This window comes from Lacerta agilis, chromosome 9, assembly GCF_009819535.1.
Source record: "Lacerta agilis isolate rLacAgi1 chromosome 9, rLacAgi1.pri, whole genome shotgun sequence".
Lineage (NCBI taxonomy): Eukaryota > Metazoa > Chordata > Lepidosauria > Squamata > Lacertidae > Lacerta > Lacerta agilis.
The window spans coordinates 10558948-10574763 of NC_046320.1; positions in this window are offsets into that span (position 1 = coordinate 10558948).

The window sequence follows — 15816 nt, forward strand, 5'->3', positions numbered from 1 at the left end:
GGAGGTCCCAAGTGTTCTGGCTTTAAGAGCTACGGCCATGCCAGGACCCAGAGAGCCTGGCCCCTTCATTCATGCAGTCAAGCAGTGTATAAATTTCCTGAAGCAAATGAAATCAACAGGGAGAGGGGAGAGCTTTGGTCATTCATTAACAGGGGAGGGAGTAACATCTCTCTCTGATTGCCGTACCTCCCTGGTTTGTTTTTCCTTGATTTTTACTGTTTTATATTGTTTTATCTTTTAACTTTTTTAGCTTAGTTTTTAGTTTAAACCATCCAGTTTTATCCTAAATGTTTTAAAGGAATCAAGATCCATGGAAGTTGCTATAAACTGTTGATTTTACTGTTTTATATTGTTGATTTTCACTTGGATACGAGCCAGGGGAGTGAAGGAAGCCTCATAGTTTGTGACCGCCTTCACCCTAACCATCCTTTCATCTTTATCTCTGCCTGTTTGTACTCCCTGCCATTATTATCTCAGCTAATGAATGGCAGTGTGACTTTTTTAAACTTTAAGCAAAATAATGGTGTCGACTCAGAGTGGCTGTAAAACTTCAAGGCCTCCACTGAAAGATTTGGGATCTTGCACAAAAAGACCTACTCCTAAGAAAGTGGAAACAAAAATTACTCGTTGCTATCGGAGCAAGGGCAAAGTGGGGGTGACTAAGAAACAGCTGGACCCAGACTCTATCCCCTCCCTCGCCGAGCCTCCTAACATCCACAATGAAGGACCTGCTGTGCAGAGAGAGGATTGTGCTGAGGGAAGTTACACCAAGGGGACAAAGGTAAGCGTTAGAACTGCTGAGTCACCTCAGAAACTGAGTCCTAAATCCCGAACACCCCACGAGTTACTCCAAGCCCAAATAATCGAGGAACTAATGTTAAAGCAAATTGCAGAACTGTCCTATGGAAATGCTAAAACAACTAATGATCCTAATTCTCGAGCCACTGAGACAAAGGAAGAGGATCTTTCAATTATAAAGTGGCTTGTGCTTTTAACAGAGGACATTGAACTCATAAAATCCTTTCTTGCCATTTGTACTAAAATTTGGACCATCGTGACAGACACTTGTAAAACCTTTTGGGGGAAAACATGGCAGTGAGACCACAGAACCCGCAAGCAATAGTAACCCCTCTTCCCTCTTTCGTAAAAATAAATTATTAAAGAAGACAAAAAGAAGCTGTAGGGCTAAAGCTAAAGCTCACAAAAGGAGATTCACCAATGTAAAGAAGAGCAAAAATGTTAAAAACGCCAAGGCAATGAAATATAAAAAAAAATGAATTTCAAAAAGCTATTTAAACTTCTTGAGAGTCCTTCAAACAGTGGGAACTCGGCGACACCTCCAGTCAAGGAGCCACCCAAGCTAGCTAAGCAAAAGAATACCCTAATCCCTTGCTCAGATCGTGCATTGGAATCTCTTGACTCCCAAGTGTACCTATACACACCAAATGTCAGGCAAGATCCCCTGATTCAAGATCCTTGGGCCTACGTCTTATCTGCAGATAAACCCAAACCCCATGAGAAGAAAATTCCGCCAAACAATAACTGGAAATTGGTATTGTCTCAAGACAAACTTGTTCTGTCAAGATACCCTAAGCCCCCAGGATTTCAACGACAAGAGGAGCGTAAAGCCCACTTATGGGACTTTTTAAAGGCCTATATGCCAGGTATTCTTATCAATCCTACGGACCTAGCTTATGTCGAATATCTACACTTCGACGGCGTTCATGCTAGGGCGGTGGTCTCATTTCGAGACTGGAGATTGGCAAAAACAGTGTACAAATGTAGAGATCGTCTGAAGATAAGCGGCGTAAGAATATCAAGACATTTTAAAAATGAGGCGCCTCCAACACCTCTTTTTCCTCATTTTGTAACTTTTTCAAAAATCCCTCAACATAAGACTGATCAACTTGCCCTAATTGATATAATCACCTCAGATGGAAACTTTAATCACCCGACCAACTTGACTACCAAAGACCACCAAAAGACGGACTCCCATGGGCTTACACATGCGACGAATCAAGGAAAATGTAGCCTTTTTACATGGCTGACCATTTCCGTTAACCTTGGGGTTCGCGTTGCACCACGAGTTGAGAGAGAAAAGGGGTCAATAACGACTCCGAAGACATGTAGTAGAGAAAGTATTTATATTCTGACTGCCTAGGACAGCAGAAGGCATCCGCGTGATAATTCACAGCGAAATACAACAGGCGAAAAGATACATACAGCTTTTATCCTGTTCAGAATCCCTCTCCCCTCATTATGAATTCATGAGTTCATGCACGTCACACCATTAGTAATATCAAAGCAAAAGGTCACTATGGCCTCGAGTTCCTGGTGCTTGCCTGTCTTCATGTGCCAGGCCACCTATTCAATGACTCATTTTGTCTCCTGGCCAGAACAGCCCTGAGTTCATTACTTGGGTGAAAGTTAAAGCTTCTCGCTATGGGTCAGTCTGCCCTTTGGCTAGCTCTTATAATTAAAGCTTTTTGCCTTTCCCTCTAATTGGTAGGATCACCCATCAAAGCATTATCCAATCCCCTTCACATCTCTGGCCAATTTCTGTACCTTCCACGGGAAGGGGCACTCTTAGCTACAGCTTTCCATTGATTAATAATATGCCAGCAAAGAGAGAATATACACAAAAAAGTTTCACAAAGAGAGCCTCAAACAGGTAAAAACTAAATTTCAAATAAAAGGACTTAGAGAAACTACAAACAAACTGAACATTATACCAATACAAAAGCCAGAAAATAATATCAAATACATGGGGCTAAAGTTTCCCAAACTCAGGTGACATCAATACAGTATACTTAAAAGGAAACATTAGAGAGGTTTGCACTTAAGCACAAAGAGAGCTTTCAGAAAAAGCAGGAATGTCAGAAGGAGCTTGCCTAGGGATAGAATAAAATCATAGGGTTGGAAGAGACCACAAGGGCCATCCAGTCCAACCCCCTGCCAAGCAGGAAACACCATCAAAGTATGCCTGCAAATGGCTGTCAAGCCTCTGCTTAAAGACCTTCAAAGAAAGGGGTCTCTCCTTGGTAGCAAACTCCACTGCCGGACAGCTCTAAAGCCAGCCATATGAATTTAAATGTCTTTCAGAAGGAGAACCTACCTGTATTCAGGGAGAAAGAGGGTCTCTTTCCCTTCTAAATAAGAAGATTTTCAGCCCAAAAATCCAGCTTAAAATCCATCTCTCTCTCTCTCCAGAGAGGCAACAGACTGTCTGCGCAGCCTTAGACAGGTGAATGCGCAGCTCTGAACAAAAAAAAGGCAACTTTCTCTCAAAAGGGAAAGCAGCTTCTATGCCAGGACTAATTGGAATTCTATGCCAAGACTTCTTGGGTCAAGATGACCCTCTCACCAGGACTTAATTGGAATGGGCTTTTCATGCCAGAAAGTTTAAAGCCAGCTTGGGTCAAGATGACCCTTTCATGCTATGCAGAATAAGGGGCCTCTCTTAGGTGCTCACTCTATACACAGCATGTAGAATATTGATATGAACAGAGGCAGAATATTGATACAGAAGGAAAAAACTCCTATAGGCCTTACAAGCTATAATATCAGATTATAAAACTGGATTAAAAGACTAGACAATAAGGCTAGAGAATTGAATTCTCTCCCTTCAAAACGACCTTGATAGTTTTGAAAACAACTTATTATACTCCTACCAAGTTCTCCCTCAAGAAGCCCAGAGTGAAATACTCCACAAACTTGACACCCTGCGCTCTTGTTTGATAACCCTGACGAAGGAAAAGATGCAGCCACTCAAGCAAAACCCGCTTGATTGTGCTTCAAACTCTGCCCCCTGTCTATACCATCATAAGCTAGAGTTGTGGGTTGGAAAACCATCTGCCCCTCTCTGCCGGCAGGTAGCTGCAGAGATGAACCCACTTTCCAATAAGCCGGAGGTGAAAAGTTCCCCTTCAGTCCCATCTCCCATACAACTTCCCTCCGAGGCAAATATAGCTACTTCGTCAGCCTGGGATAAAATGAGAGAACTTAACGAGTCCGAATTGGGTACCCCATATAAAGTGCTTAGCACGGACATGCGGGTATCCAATTGTATTAATCCATTTTCTTCTAATGTGAGTAAGCTGAACATGTCCCAAGATATTACTGTTGAAGATCCGATAGGACGTATTAACAAAATTACACAAACTCCGAATGACAAACCTTACATGTCAAATCGAGAATCCATCTCTAGGGTAACAAGCGGTCTTACTCATCAGGCTACCATGCCCAAAAAATCTACCTTGTCGGGCAAAATTACTGACATCTTTAGAACTGAGAACCCTTCAATTCCTGACTCCCTCCCTCCCCCTTTTTGACCATCAAATAATCAACCAGAACACCCTTTGCTTTCATTCCTATGTTGGAATATTGCAGGGTGGAGGGGGAAGAAATCAGACCCTGAATTCTTAAAATTCTTGAACCAATTTCAAATAATCCTTTTACAGGAGACTTGGGAAGAGGACTCCTTGAGAATTAATGGATACGAAATTATCTCACTTCCAGCAGCCCGGTCCCTTAAAGGTGGACGGGCTAGGGGTGGCTTGGCTATAGCAATGTCTCTAAAACTACACGCCAAACTCACCCTTATTAAATCTTCTCCCCCTTTTGTGATTTCAGGTTTGATTTCAAACCGTAAATTTGAGTTATTAGTTACTAATGTATATCTTCCTCCAGGAGGCCAAATAGCAGACTTACATTCCAGATGGGAAACTCTGGAAGACCATCTTACCTTTTGTTATATTAAGTATCCAGATACCCTCTCAGTGTTGGGAGGAGATTTTAATGCGCGTATCGCTACTAATTGGGACTCTCTCTGTAAAGCTCAATGGTGGATCACTCCTGTTCAGCAGATTACTGATTTCTCCCATCATACCCACAGAAAATCCAAAGACTCTAGGGTGAATGTGGCGGGCACCCTCCTTTATCATTTAACTTTACGCTTAAATTTGTTAATTTTAAACGGGAATTGTACCCCGGACATTCCGGGTGAATTTACCCACTTAAGTTCATCAAGCAACAGTGTTTTAGATTATTTTATAGTATCTAAAAATGCATTTCCTAAATTTCTATATTTTAAAGTCGATAATGTGCAGCTAAGTGACCATCTCCCCTTAGTCGCTAAAATGCGGACTGATTGGGACCTAGTTGAAGAAAGGCATCCCACATATATGGATAGAAGTGCGGCTACAAGAGTTAAAGGTACAAAATGGTCTGCAGTGCAGGCCCAAAGATACTCTGATTTCTTTCATCAGACGATAATACAAACTTATTCGAGCTTTGTCTCAACTCCCTACGACCAACAACAAATTATTAATCTCTTTGTTAATCTTTCGGATGAGCTTACTTCTTTTTTTACCGTTCCGGACCATCAGGTGAACCAAATCCATCACAAGAGGGGCGCCCCTTGGTTTAACTCTGACTGCAAATATGCCAGACAAATCCTAAGTACCATTTATAATGACTATAAAATTTCTGGAGCAGATGTGCTCCCCAAAGAATACCACCAGGCAAAATCCCTGTATAAACAATCACAAAAAAGGGCCAAACAGGAATGGCGATTGAACAGATGGCAGGCATTGGTGGCTGCCTCAAATTCTCGCGATTCCCGCCAGTTCTGGCTTCTGATCAACTGCAAATCCAGAAATTATCCTCTATCAGTCATTTCTGCACCAATACGGGAATCCTTCCTAAGAAACTACTTTACTTTACCTGAAATTACTACTGATTTAAATGATGATTTATATAATCATCTTCCTCTTTGGCCTCCAACGGACCCAGATGAAGTTTTAGATCTTATTTTTGAACTTAAAAATGGTAAAGCCCCGGGCCCAGATCTCATCCCGGCGGAAGCCATAAAAACCCATGCAGATTGGTGGGCAAAAGTTTTGGCTACCATATTTGATGCAGTTAACAACAGTGGTAAAGTTCCAAAAATATGGAAGGATGCAATCATCATCCCAATTTTTAAAAAGGGCACACCAGAGGACCCAGGGAACTATAGGAGCATCAGTTTATTGTCCATAGTTGGGAAAATTTATGCCCGTTTTTTGTTAAATAAGCTCACTTGTTAAATAAGGGCAGATGACAGTAACCTGATTGGTCCAGAACAAGCGGGATTTAGACAGCACCAATCTACTCCTGACCATGCGGTGGTTCTATATCATTTAATCCGGAAGTACTCTTCCCCAAATAGAGGCCAACTTTGTGCGGCCTTTATTGACCTGAAGGCTGCTTTTGATAGCATCCCTAGAGAACTACTATGGGGAAAACTGGCCAGATGGGGAATTGATAGAAGGCTATTGTGGCTAATAACTCAACTGCATAACGGGTCAGCTGCCAGGGTTAGACTTACCCCTGCTGGTGACCTATCAAACTCTGTTCCCATTAATAGGGGAGTGCGCCAGGGATGCATACTTGCTCCTTTTCTTTTTAACCTTTTTATCAGTGATATGAGAATTCCCCTGATAGAATCTCAAGAAAATATTCATGCCCCTCATCTTGCTCAATATCGTTGCCCCCTTTTACTGTATGCCGATGATGCGGTGATTTTATCCTTTTCAAGAATTGGTCTAAGGAGAGCTCTAAAGATTTTTGGTCTATATTGTAAGTCTAATTCCCTTACAATAAACCATGTTAAATCTAAAGTTTTAATTTTCTCAAATAGCCGAAGAACATATAATTGGAAAATAGATGGGATAACCATTGAGCAGGTTTTTAAATTTCAGTATTTGGGTGTTTATTTACAGTATAATATGGGTTGGAAAACACATCTTACTTATACATCAAACAGAGCCAAGGCCTTTGCCTTTGCGCTTCTGCGCTTTTTCTTTTTAGATGGGGCATTCCACATTACTTGTACTACCAACCCAGCTGTATGCTTGTGAACCATGAACCACTTATAAATGCCGTCTCCAACTCCTTGAAAGATTCCATCAATGGTGTCTCTGAAAAATGTGACACAGCACTTGGGAAGGCAGGCAAACTAATACCAGTGTCCTGGAAGAAGCAAAGATCACCAGTGTTGGAGCAATGATTCTCCAACACCAACTTCGCTGGACTGGCCATGTAGTTCGGATGCTTGATTATCGTCTTCCAAAGCAACTATTCCAAACTTAAAAATGGAAAGCGTCATGCTGGTGGCCAACAAAAGAGGTTTCAAGACTCTCTCAAGGCCAATCTAAAAACATGTTGTATAAACACCAATGGCTGGGAAACACTGGCCTGCGAGCGCTCCAATAGGAGAACAGCCTTTACCAAAGGTGTCCTGGGCTTTGAAGACACTTCAACTCAGGACGCAAGGGAGAAACGAGCTAAGAGGAAGGTACGCTTGGCAAACCCTCACTGTGATCAACTCCCACCCAGAAAACTATGTCCCCACTGTGAAAAGAAAGGGAAGGAATGCTACTTACAGCCTGCCCATTTCGTCCAGGAAAAGATCCCACCCTCCTGTCTAAAGTAGCTAACTTTCTAAATGCCCACCCAAGCCTAAATCTGAACCCAACCGCAACCCCTGCCCTAAGCCTACACCTAACCCCGCCCTAACCCTACACTTAACCCTAACTACTCTATGTACAAAATAAAAATGTACAAAATATGTACAAAATATGCACAGATGTGCACAAAAATATAAAAAATAAAGAACAAAAATATTAAAATAAAGAATAAAAAATAAAATAAAAGTGTTAAAACAAAAGAATAAAAGAAAATAAAAATGAAAATAAATAAAATAAAAGTAATAAATGAAATAAAAATCAAAATAAGAAAATGGAAAAAAAATTACAACAAACCAAACTCCTCTCTGAATCGCCACCAACCACCACCAACCACCACTAACTCCTCTCTTTCTCCACGCCTCACTACAAACCCACAATGGCTGCCTGCAAGTCAGTGGCTTTTAAAGGAGAAGCAAGAGATGTCACAAAGGAGGGGGGGGTCCTTGTCACCGTGGCAACCCTCCCCCTGGACCTGGGCCCACCTGGCCCCTCCTGAGAGGTGATGCTCCTGTGTCAGAACTCGGAGGCACCTGCTCTTCCGCCTGCAGCTGGGCTGCGTATTCATTACGTGTCTTTAGGTGCCTCTTCACCCAGGCCTTGGGCAGTTAAGCAACCTATGGCCTGGGCTGAAGGTGCTATATCAATGTAATGCATAAATAATCATTGTGGAACCACCAAGTCCAGAGTCTAAAAGTACCCCCTCTATCCTGTATCTACGGCACCCCCCAAAAGCAGAAGGGCTCACTAAGTCTTGCTTATTCCACGTAGAGTTCTTTCCACAACTCCACCCTGCAGATTGTCTCAGATTAAAGTTTCCATCCCGTGCCTTGTGAGTGGTTTGCTTTGCACTCCGTTTCCGAAATCCTGCTTATTGCTTTATCACAGCGACATTCCACAGTGACGAGAAGAATGCAGACAAGTGAGAGAGAATATGCAGAGAGAAATGAATAACAGGGTGTGGAATGGAGCATCTTGAAAGGGGGCGTGGCTGGCTGGCACCCTGAACAGGAGCACTCTACACTGCAACACTTTGTTGCAGGTCTTCCTTGTAAGATACAGATCCTAAGGAGACTCCAGGGCTTATAAACCATACATCAAAAGGTCATTTAAAGCTCATAACTTCGCCCAAATAATCCTGGGAACTGTAGTTCAAAGAGCTACAATTCCTGACACCTTTAACAAACTACAGTTCCCAGGAGTCTTTTGAGGGAAGACACGTGCTATACGCTGCCGATTTACTAAAAGTCAGCCCCCACTGAGGCTTCTACAAGGGAGAAGTGTGACAATATTTGGGTCCCACCCCTTTCTTCCTTCGAGCTTATGGTTATTTAGGTAACAATGGGTGCCTTTTACCTCCACCCAAAAATAGTTTATCATAATAAAGATACATGTTCATTGTCTTGCATTTTTGCTTTTGCGGTGGAACAGAATTCCAAAACGGTGCTTGGGAATTTGGAGTTTCAGATCATACACTTGATGGCTGCTTATTGTTGTTGTTGTTGTTGTTGTTGTTGTTGTTGTTGTTGTTGTTGTTGTTACTATTAATTTTCATTTATAACAATCCAATAAAAGGACTTGATGGCTTCTTTGGGTGGTCCTGGTTTTCCCAACCTCTGGAACAAACAAGGGAGTCGTAGGGACCTACCCTGAAGCTCTGTCCAACAGCTACCTAGGGCACGTGAAACAAAAGGTTCCTACACCTCAAAGGATTCATGTTTTAAGGACCAAACTACAGCTCTTGTGTTTGGAAAACCCCAACCCCAACGACATAATGGAAGGAAGGTGAATGTGGAAAGAGTCAGGACAGGCAGCAGAAGCGACTCCTGGAGACACTGAGGACCTTTTGCAGACAAAGCAGATGCTCTTTCCTCCCTTTCCCCTTTCCAGCACCCCAAGGAAGTCCTGTGAGTATCTTTCATTATACAGAGTCAGCCAGAAACGCCAGCAGAACGCGACTCCCTTTCAAAACAGGTTACAGGGTTTAATGACACAGCTCCCTACGCATTCCTGTTTCCTCAACGCTGGATCCCCAGGTGGCAGGGCTGCAGGGTGGGGAGGAGCTCACCCCTCTCTCTGAGACCTGCCCACAGATTTCTATTCAGTCCTCTAAATGCTCTTCCTTTCCAGCTCATCCTGGCAGCCAGCTGGGACTTCCCTGGAGTGTGGAAAGAGCACCACCTGCTGCATCTGAATTTCATAACAAAATAAAATAAAAAATTCCTTCCAGTAGCACCTTAGAGACCAACTAAGTTTGTTCTTGGTCTGAGCTTTCGTGTGCATGCACACTTCTTCAGCATGCACACGAAAGCTCACACCAAGAACAAACATAGTTGGTCTGTAAGGTGCTACTGGAAGGAATTTTTTATTTTATTTTGTTTTGACTGTGGCAGACCAACACGGCTACCTACCTGTATCTGAATTTCATGACAGCCAAGGATGGGGAAATTGTGGGCCTCTAGAGCAGGCATAGGCAAGCTCCGGCCCTCCGGATGTTTTGGGACTACAACTCCCATCATCCCTAGCTAACAGGACCAGTGGTCAGGGATGATGGGAATTGTAGTCCCAAAACATCCGGAGGGCCGAGTTTGCCTATGCCCGATTCAAAGCTTAGTCAATGTATTAACAGTGAAGAAACACTTAAGAAGTTGAAAGAAAACTCTTTGTTTTATCCAAAGGAGTGTGCCCAGAGTCCTTTAGAAGGGGGATCAGCTCTCCCACCGTTCAGAGAAGCACCACTTCCCTTTCTGAACATTTTTTTTAAGCTAAGGTGGGGATTCTACAGCCCTGCACACGTTGCCGGACTACAACTCCCATAATCCCCGACTGCTGGTCACAATGGGAACTGGAGTCAACAACATCTACATGTCAACAGGCTCTTCATCCCTTGGCTAAGTTTACACCTTCTGAAAACTGTTTGGTTGTGGGAATGGGAGTCACGCACACAGAACTGACGTATACAGCTTAGGATAGGCATGTGGAATCCTGCTTCTACCTGCATCACCTTTAACTGAAGCAAGGTGAGCACCTTTTGGGCAGGTATGCTTTGCGCTGAAGGACTCCACTCTGCTGATTGGATGCTGCGAGGCACTTCTTGAACTATTGCCTTATAACTTTTGTATTACATATTGGTGCTGATGATCCTGCAATACTTTCATAAATGGCGAATAAGCAAACTGACCCAGGTAATTCATCGCTTCCACTGTAAGAAACTTTAATTATGGTTTGCCAATAGTAACAGAGAAGCACTAGTAAATCAAAATGAAGTACCGTATTTTTCGCTCCATAAGACACACTTTTTTCCTCCTAAAAATTAAGGGGAAATATCTGTGCGTCTTATGGAGCGAATGGTGGTCCCTAGAGCTGAATTGCCCAGGGGCCAAAAGCAGATAGTGCTTTTTATTTTACAAAGAGAAAAAGGGGTGTTGAAAGGACCCCACTCAGCAGCTGATCAGCAAGAGATCGGGAGAGAGATAAGAGTCCCGGCTCCCTTTCAGCCCCGCCCTCCATTGTTGAATGTGCTGCAGAGGGAGGTTGTTTGTTTCCCCAGCAACATGTGACTGGCTGATTAGATTTTCTGTCTGGAAACTGTAGAAATGGCTCCCTTTCCTTCAGAAGCTGCAGAAATGTGAGTTGAACCCCATCTTTGCTTTTCCCCCTTTGCAAAAAAGCTGCAAAACTTTTAGCTGATCCTCAAAAAACAAAAACAAAAAAGGGCTTTTCCCTTTGCAAAAAAAGCTGCAAAACTTTTAGCTCAAAAAAACAGGGCTTTTAGAGGAGGAAAACCAGAAAAATATTTTTTACCCTGTTTTCTCCTCTAAAAATGAGGTGGGCCCTATGGTCCGGTGCGCCCCATGGAGCGAAAAATACGGTAACTCCATATGAGATACTATTTTACAAGAGATTTGCAGATATTGCTTCATTAGAATACGTAGTTAATAATCTTGTTTTTAGAAACACCATTAACTCAAAATTAGTGGCAGCATATATATTTTAAAGCAAAGATTGATTTAGGCAGCTTAAAGAGTACCTTCATATTTGCATTATCTTTAATAAATTCTTCATGTCTTTCAGAGCCTGCACTCTCAATTGTACTTTTGAACACCTGTAAACATTAAAGACAATTAGCTGATGTGATTGATAAATATTAAAACCTTTTTGTTAAAGTAGAGGAAGGGGTCAAAATGACATATTCATGAAAGATTTGAGATAGTGAAGTCATGTTAAGTTGCTTCCTTCCCAGGAGAAAATGCTATTCTGTGATATTTTACGCTATTCTGCATCAGGAAACACAACTTCATTACAAGAAAATAAATTTCCTCCTGGTTTCAGCTGCAAAGTGAAATAACGAAAATAAAAATGAATGATTCCTTGATCTCTGGATTATTCTTAAGCAATCGTAAAATGTATTCTCAAGGCCGGTGAAGAGAACGGGTTTCATCCTAGAGCACTTGCCACCATCCCACAACCCTCTCAATCAATTTTCCAAAAAGGGGGTATTTGCAACTGGGCAGTAGTCATCATAAAGCAATGGGCCCAGGGTGATTTTTTCAAGGAATGGTTGGATCACTGCCTCTTTCAAGATCCGTCCCAAAAGGATGTGTTGGCCACACCCAGGATGTATGCGATCACACACCCAACATGAAAAGAATATGTTTGACAATCACGATAAAATCAAAAACGGAAGATGTTCGTTTTCAATCTTCGACACGATCTAGTGAGGGTATAGAGGCAAATCTTTCCACTGCCATGTTTCAAGTCTTCCCATCCTGCCTCCTCCTCCTAATGGGAAGCTGGGGAGACTTTGTTCTTCCTATTCATCAGGACTTTTGTGTTCAAGGCACTGCTGCCCACTGGTGTCAGAATAATGATACTACTTGTTTAAAAGGGATTAAAAGGTAAAGGGACCCCTGACCAGTGGCGTTGCTAGCCTCTGCGCTGCTGGGGGCGGCGGCAGCGCAGAGGAACCCCCCTGGGGGAGGGGCACGACGCGTGCGGTGTGACGTCATCATGACGTCACGACGCACGTGGGTGCAGAAAGGGGGAATTTCCCCCTTTCCGAGGCTTTTTTTTGGCGGTGGGTGGTGGCCAGCGAGGAGGGCGTGACAAGCGTGACACCCTCCTCGCTAGTCGACCCCCCCCCCGCCGAAAAAAAGCAGCGGAAAGGGGGAAAAAGCAGAGCCGGCGCTCTGCATTCAAGCCCCGGCTCTGCTTCCTTTCCCGCCCCCCCCCGCGGGTTTTTTCGGCGAGGGGGGGGTCGACTAGCGAGGAGGGGTGACAAGCGTGACACCCTCCCTCGCTGGTCGACCCCCCCCCGCCGAAAAAAAGCAGCGGAAAGGGGAAAAAAGCAGAGCCGGCGCTCTGCATTCAAGCCCCGGCTCTGCTTCCTTTCCCGCCCCCCCGCGGGTTTTTTCGGCGAGGGGGGGGTCGACTAGCGAGGAGGGGTGACAAGCGTGACACCCTCCCTCGCTGGTCGACCCCCCCCCGCCGAAAAAAAGCCGCGGAAAGGGGAAAAAAGAAGCAGAGCCGGCGCTCTGCATTCAAGCCCCGGCTCTGCTTCCTTTCCCGCCCCCCCCCCCCGCGGGTTTTTTCGGCGAGGGGGGGGGTCGACTAGCGAGGAATGGTGACAAGCGTGACACCCTCCCTCGCTGGTCGACCCCCCCCCGCCGAAAAAAAAGCCGCGGAAAGGGGAAAAAAGAAGCAGAGCCGGCGCTCTGCATTCAAGCCCCGGCTCTGCTTCCTTTCCCGCCCCCCCCCCGCGGGTTTTTTCGGCGAGGGGGGGGGTCGACTAGCGAGGAATGGTGACAAGCGTGACACCCTCCCTCGCTGGTCGACCCCCCCCCCGCCGAAAAAAAAGCCGCGGAAAGGGGAAAAAAGAAGCAGAGCCGGCGCTCTGCATTCAAGCCCCGGCTCTGCTTCCTTTCCCGCCCCCCCCCCCCGCGGGTTTTTTCGGCGAGGGGGGGGTCGACTAGCGAGGAGGGGAGACAAGCGTGACACCCTCCCTCGCTGGTCGACCCCCCCCGCCGCCGAAAAAAGCGGCGGAAAGCACCCCTTCCATGTGCTGCTGGGTGACGGAGGGAGCAGCGGCGTGTGGGAGTGGCGGGAGGGGCCGCCGCTTGTCACCCCCACCCGCCGCTTTTCACCCTGTCACTGGGGGCGTACCGCCCCCACCGCCCCTCCCCAGCGACGCCCCTGCCCCTGACCATTAGGTCCAGTCGTGGACGACTCTGGGGTTGCAGCACTCATCTCGCTTTATTGGCCGAGGGAGCCGGCATACAGCTTCCGGGTCATGTGGCCAGCGTGACTAAGCCGCTTCTGGCGAACCAGAGCAGTGCACGGAAACGCCGTTTACCTTCCCGCTGGAGCGGTACCTATTTATCTACTTGCACTCTGACGTGCTTTCGAACTGCTAGGTGGGCAGGAGCAGGGACCAAGCAATGGGAGCTCACCCCGTCATGGGGATACAAACCGCCGACCTTCTGATCAGCAACCCCTAGAGTCTGTGGTTTAACCCACAGCGCCACCCGCGTTCGCAACCCAAAAATCCGCAACATGAAGCAAACGCAACTGGAGGTATGACTGTAATAATAAGTGAAATAATAATGAGTGAAAAGCAATTTAAAAGCAAAAAGAAATTAAAAACAAATATCAGTAGACTATTGTGAAGGGTGTATGTTCAAGCAATGAAGTTTTCACTACAATTACTACGTGAAAAAAGTGTCAAGCCACTATAGCCTCTGAATCAAAAGCGCACATAGAGCAGCTCAGATGTAATTTCCAAAAATATTTATCCAAAATAAAAATGGAACACTTTGCAGTAGGTTTGACTCCTTCACGAAATCTATAACGAAGCTTACACCTGCATTATACATACCTGGGAATTTAGCAAATATTTGGCTCCTAGAGACCAGTCATACATCCCCAGGCAAGTAATCAGCGCTACAATTCTCAATGGTTTCTCAATTATGTCTTCTAGTCGTAGAAAATCATATTCAAAGAGTTTCCTACATCGGAGGAAGGTTAGTTCACGGTATTTCTCAAGAGGTAATTCTTCTCCAGTGTGACGAGCAAAGAGAGGGTCATTTTCAAGAGCTGAGAATATTCTGTTCTTCAGGGTAGAAACACATCAGAATATTTGAACGTGAGATTTGAATTTGTAATTGAACTGACGTATTCTTATTTTATATATTAACACATTTAGTCATTTCTCTATGCCATAAGAAATGTACAAGGACAAGGACAATCGGGAAGCAGTTTAAAACTTAATAAATGTCAACCATCTGACAAGCAATATTACTAAGTAAGTTCACATCCAAATGTTGCCTCAGCGATTAAAAGCTCTTTGAATTATTATTATAGATATTGCATTCCACGTACTGCACTAAAAGCAGAAGAAGTTTGGATTTGATAGAGAAGTGCATAATTTCAATTTTATACCAATATAACTCTGTGGTTTTCCTCCAGATCAAAAACACAATACAAAAGAAACCTATCCCCTCCTCAAAAGGCTTCCAATATTTTTGAAAATATTGTTTTTACCCAATCCTAGATTGAAAACCCTGGGACGCGGGTGGCGCTGTGGGTTAAACCACAGAGCCTAGGGCTTGCCGATCAGAAGGTCGGCGGTTCAAATCCCCACAACGGGGTGAGCTCCCATTGCTCGGTCCCAGCTCCTGCCAACCTAGCAGTACGAAAGCACGTCAAAGTGCAAGTAGATAAATAGGTACCGCTCTGGGGGGCAGGTAAACATCGTTTCCGTGCGGTGCGACGAGGCTCCGGGGCGCGCAGCGTTGTATTGGTGGGGCATCCAAACCAGCCCCGGACGGAACGGGATTCCTACAGCAGCGCGCTTGGGCTCTTCATCGCCTCTAATGGTTCTCAGTTCGTTATTAAACTTACTACACGCCGCCTTTCACCCGAAGGTCCCAGGGCGGTTTGCGGCACAGAGAATCGCACCGACACGCGTGCGGGACTTCCGCACCTCCAGCTGCCTTTTTCCCCGCGGTGAAAGCTTGCAGCCGCCGTGAAGTTGCATCGAAATCCTGTTTGTTGGATGGCCACCTGCCATGGATGCTTTGGTTCAGATTCCTGCATTGCCCGGGGGTTGGGCTGGATGACCCTCGGGGGTCGCTTCCCACTCCCCCATCATGCTGTGTTGCTGTGACTTTCTCCAAATGGTGCTACTACAGGGGAGAGATTTCTTCACTCTCTTGCAGTTGTTCTTGCAAGCGACTGCTCCCGGAATATCCCCATGAGCAAGGAAAGCGCGCCACTCTTGACCTTTTTTCATAGCTCTCTGGGCGGAGGTGGA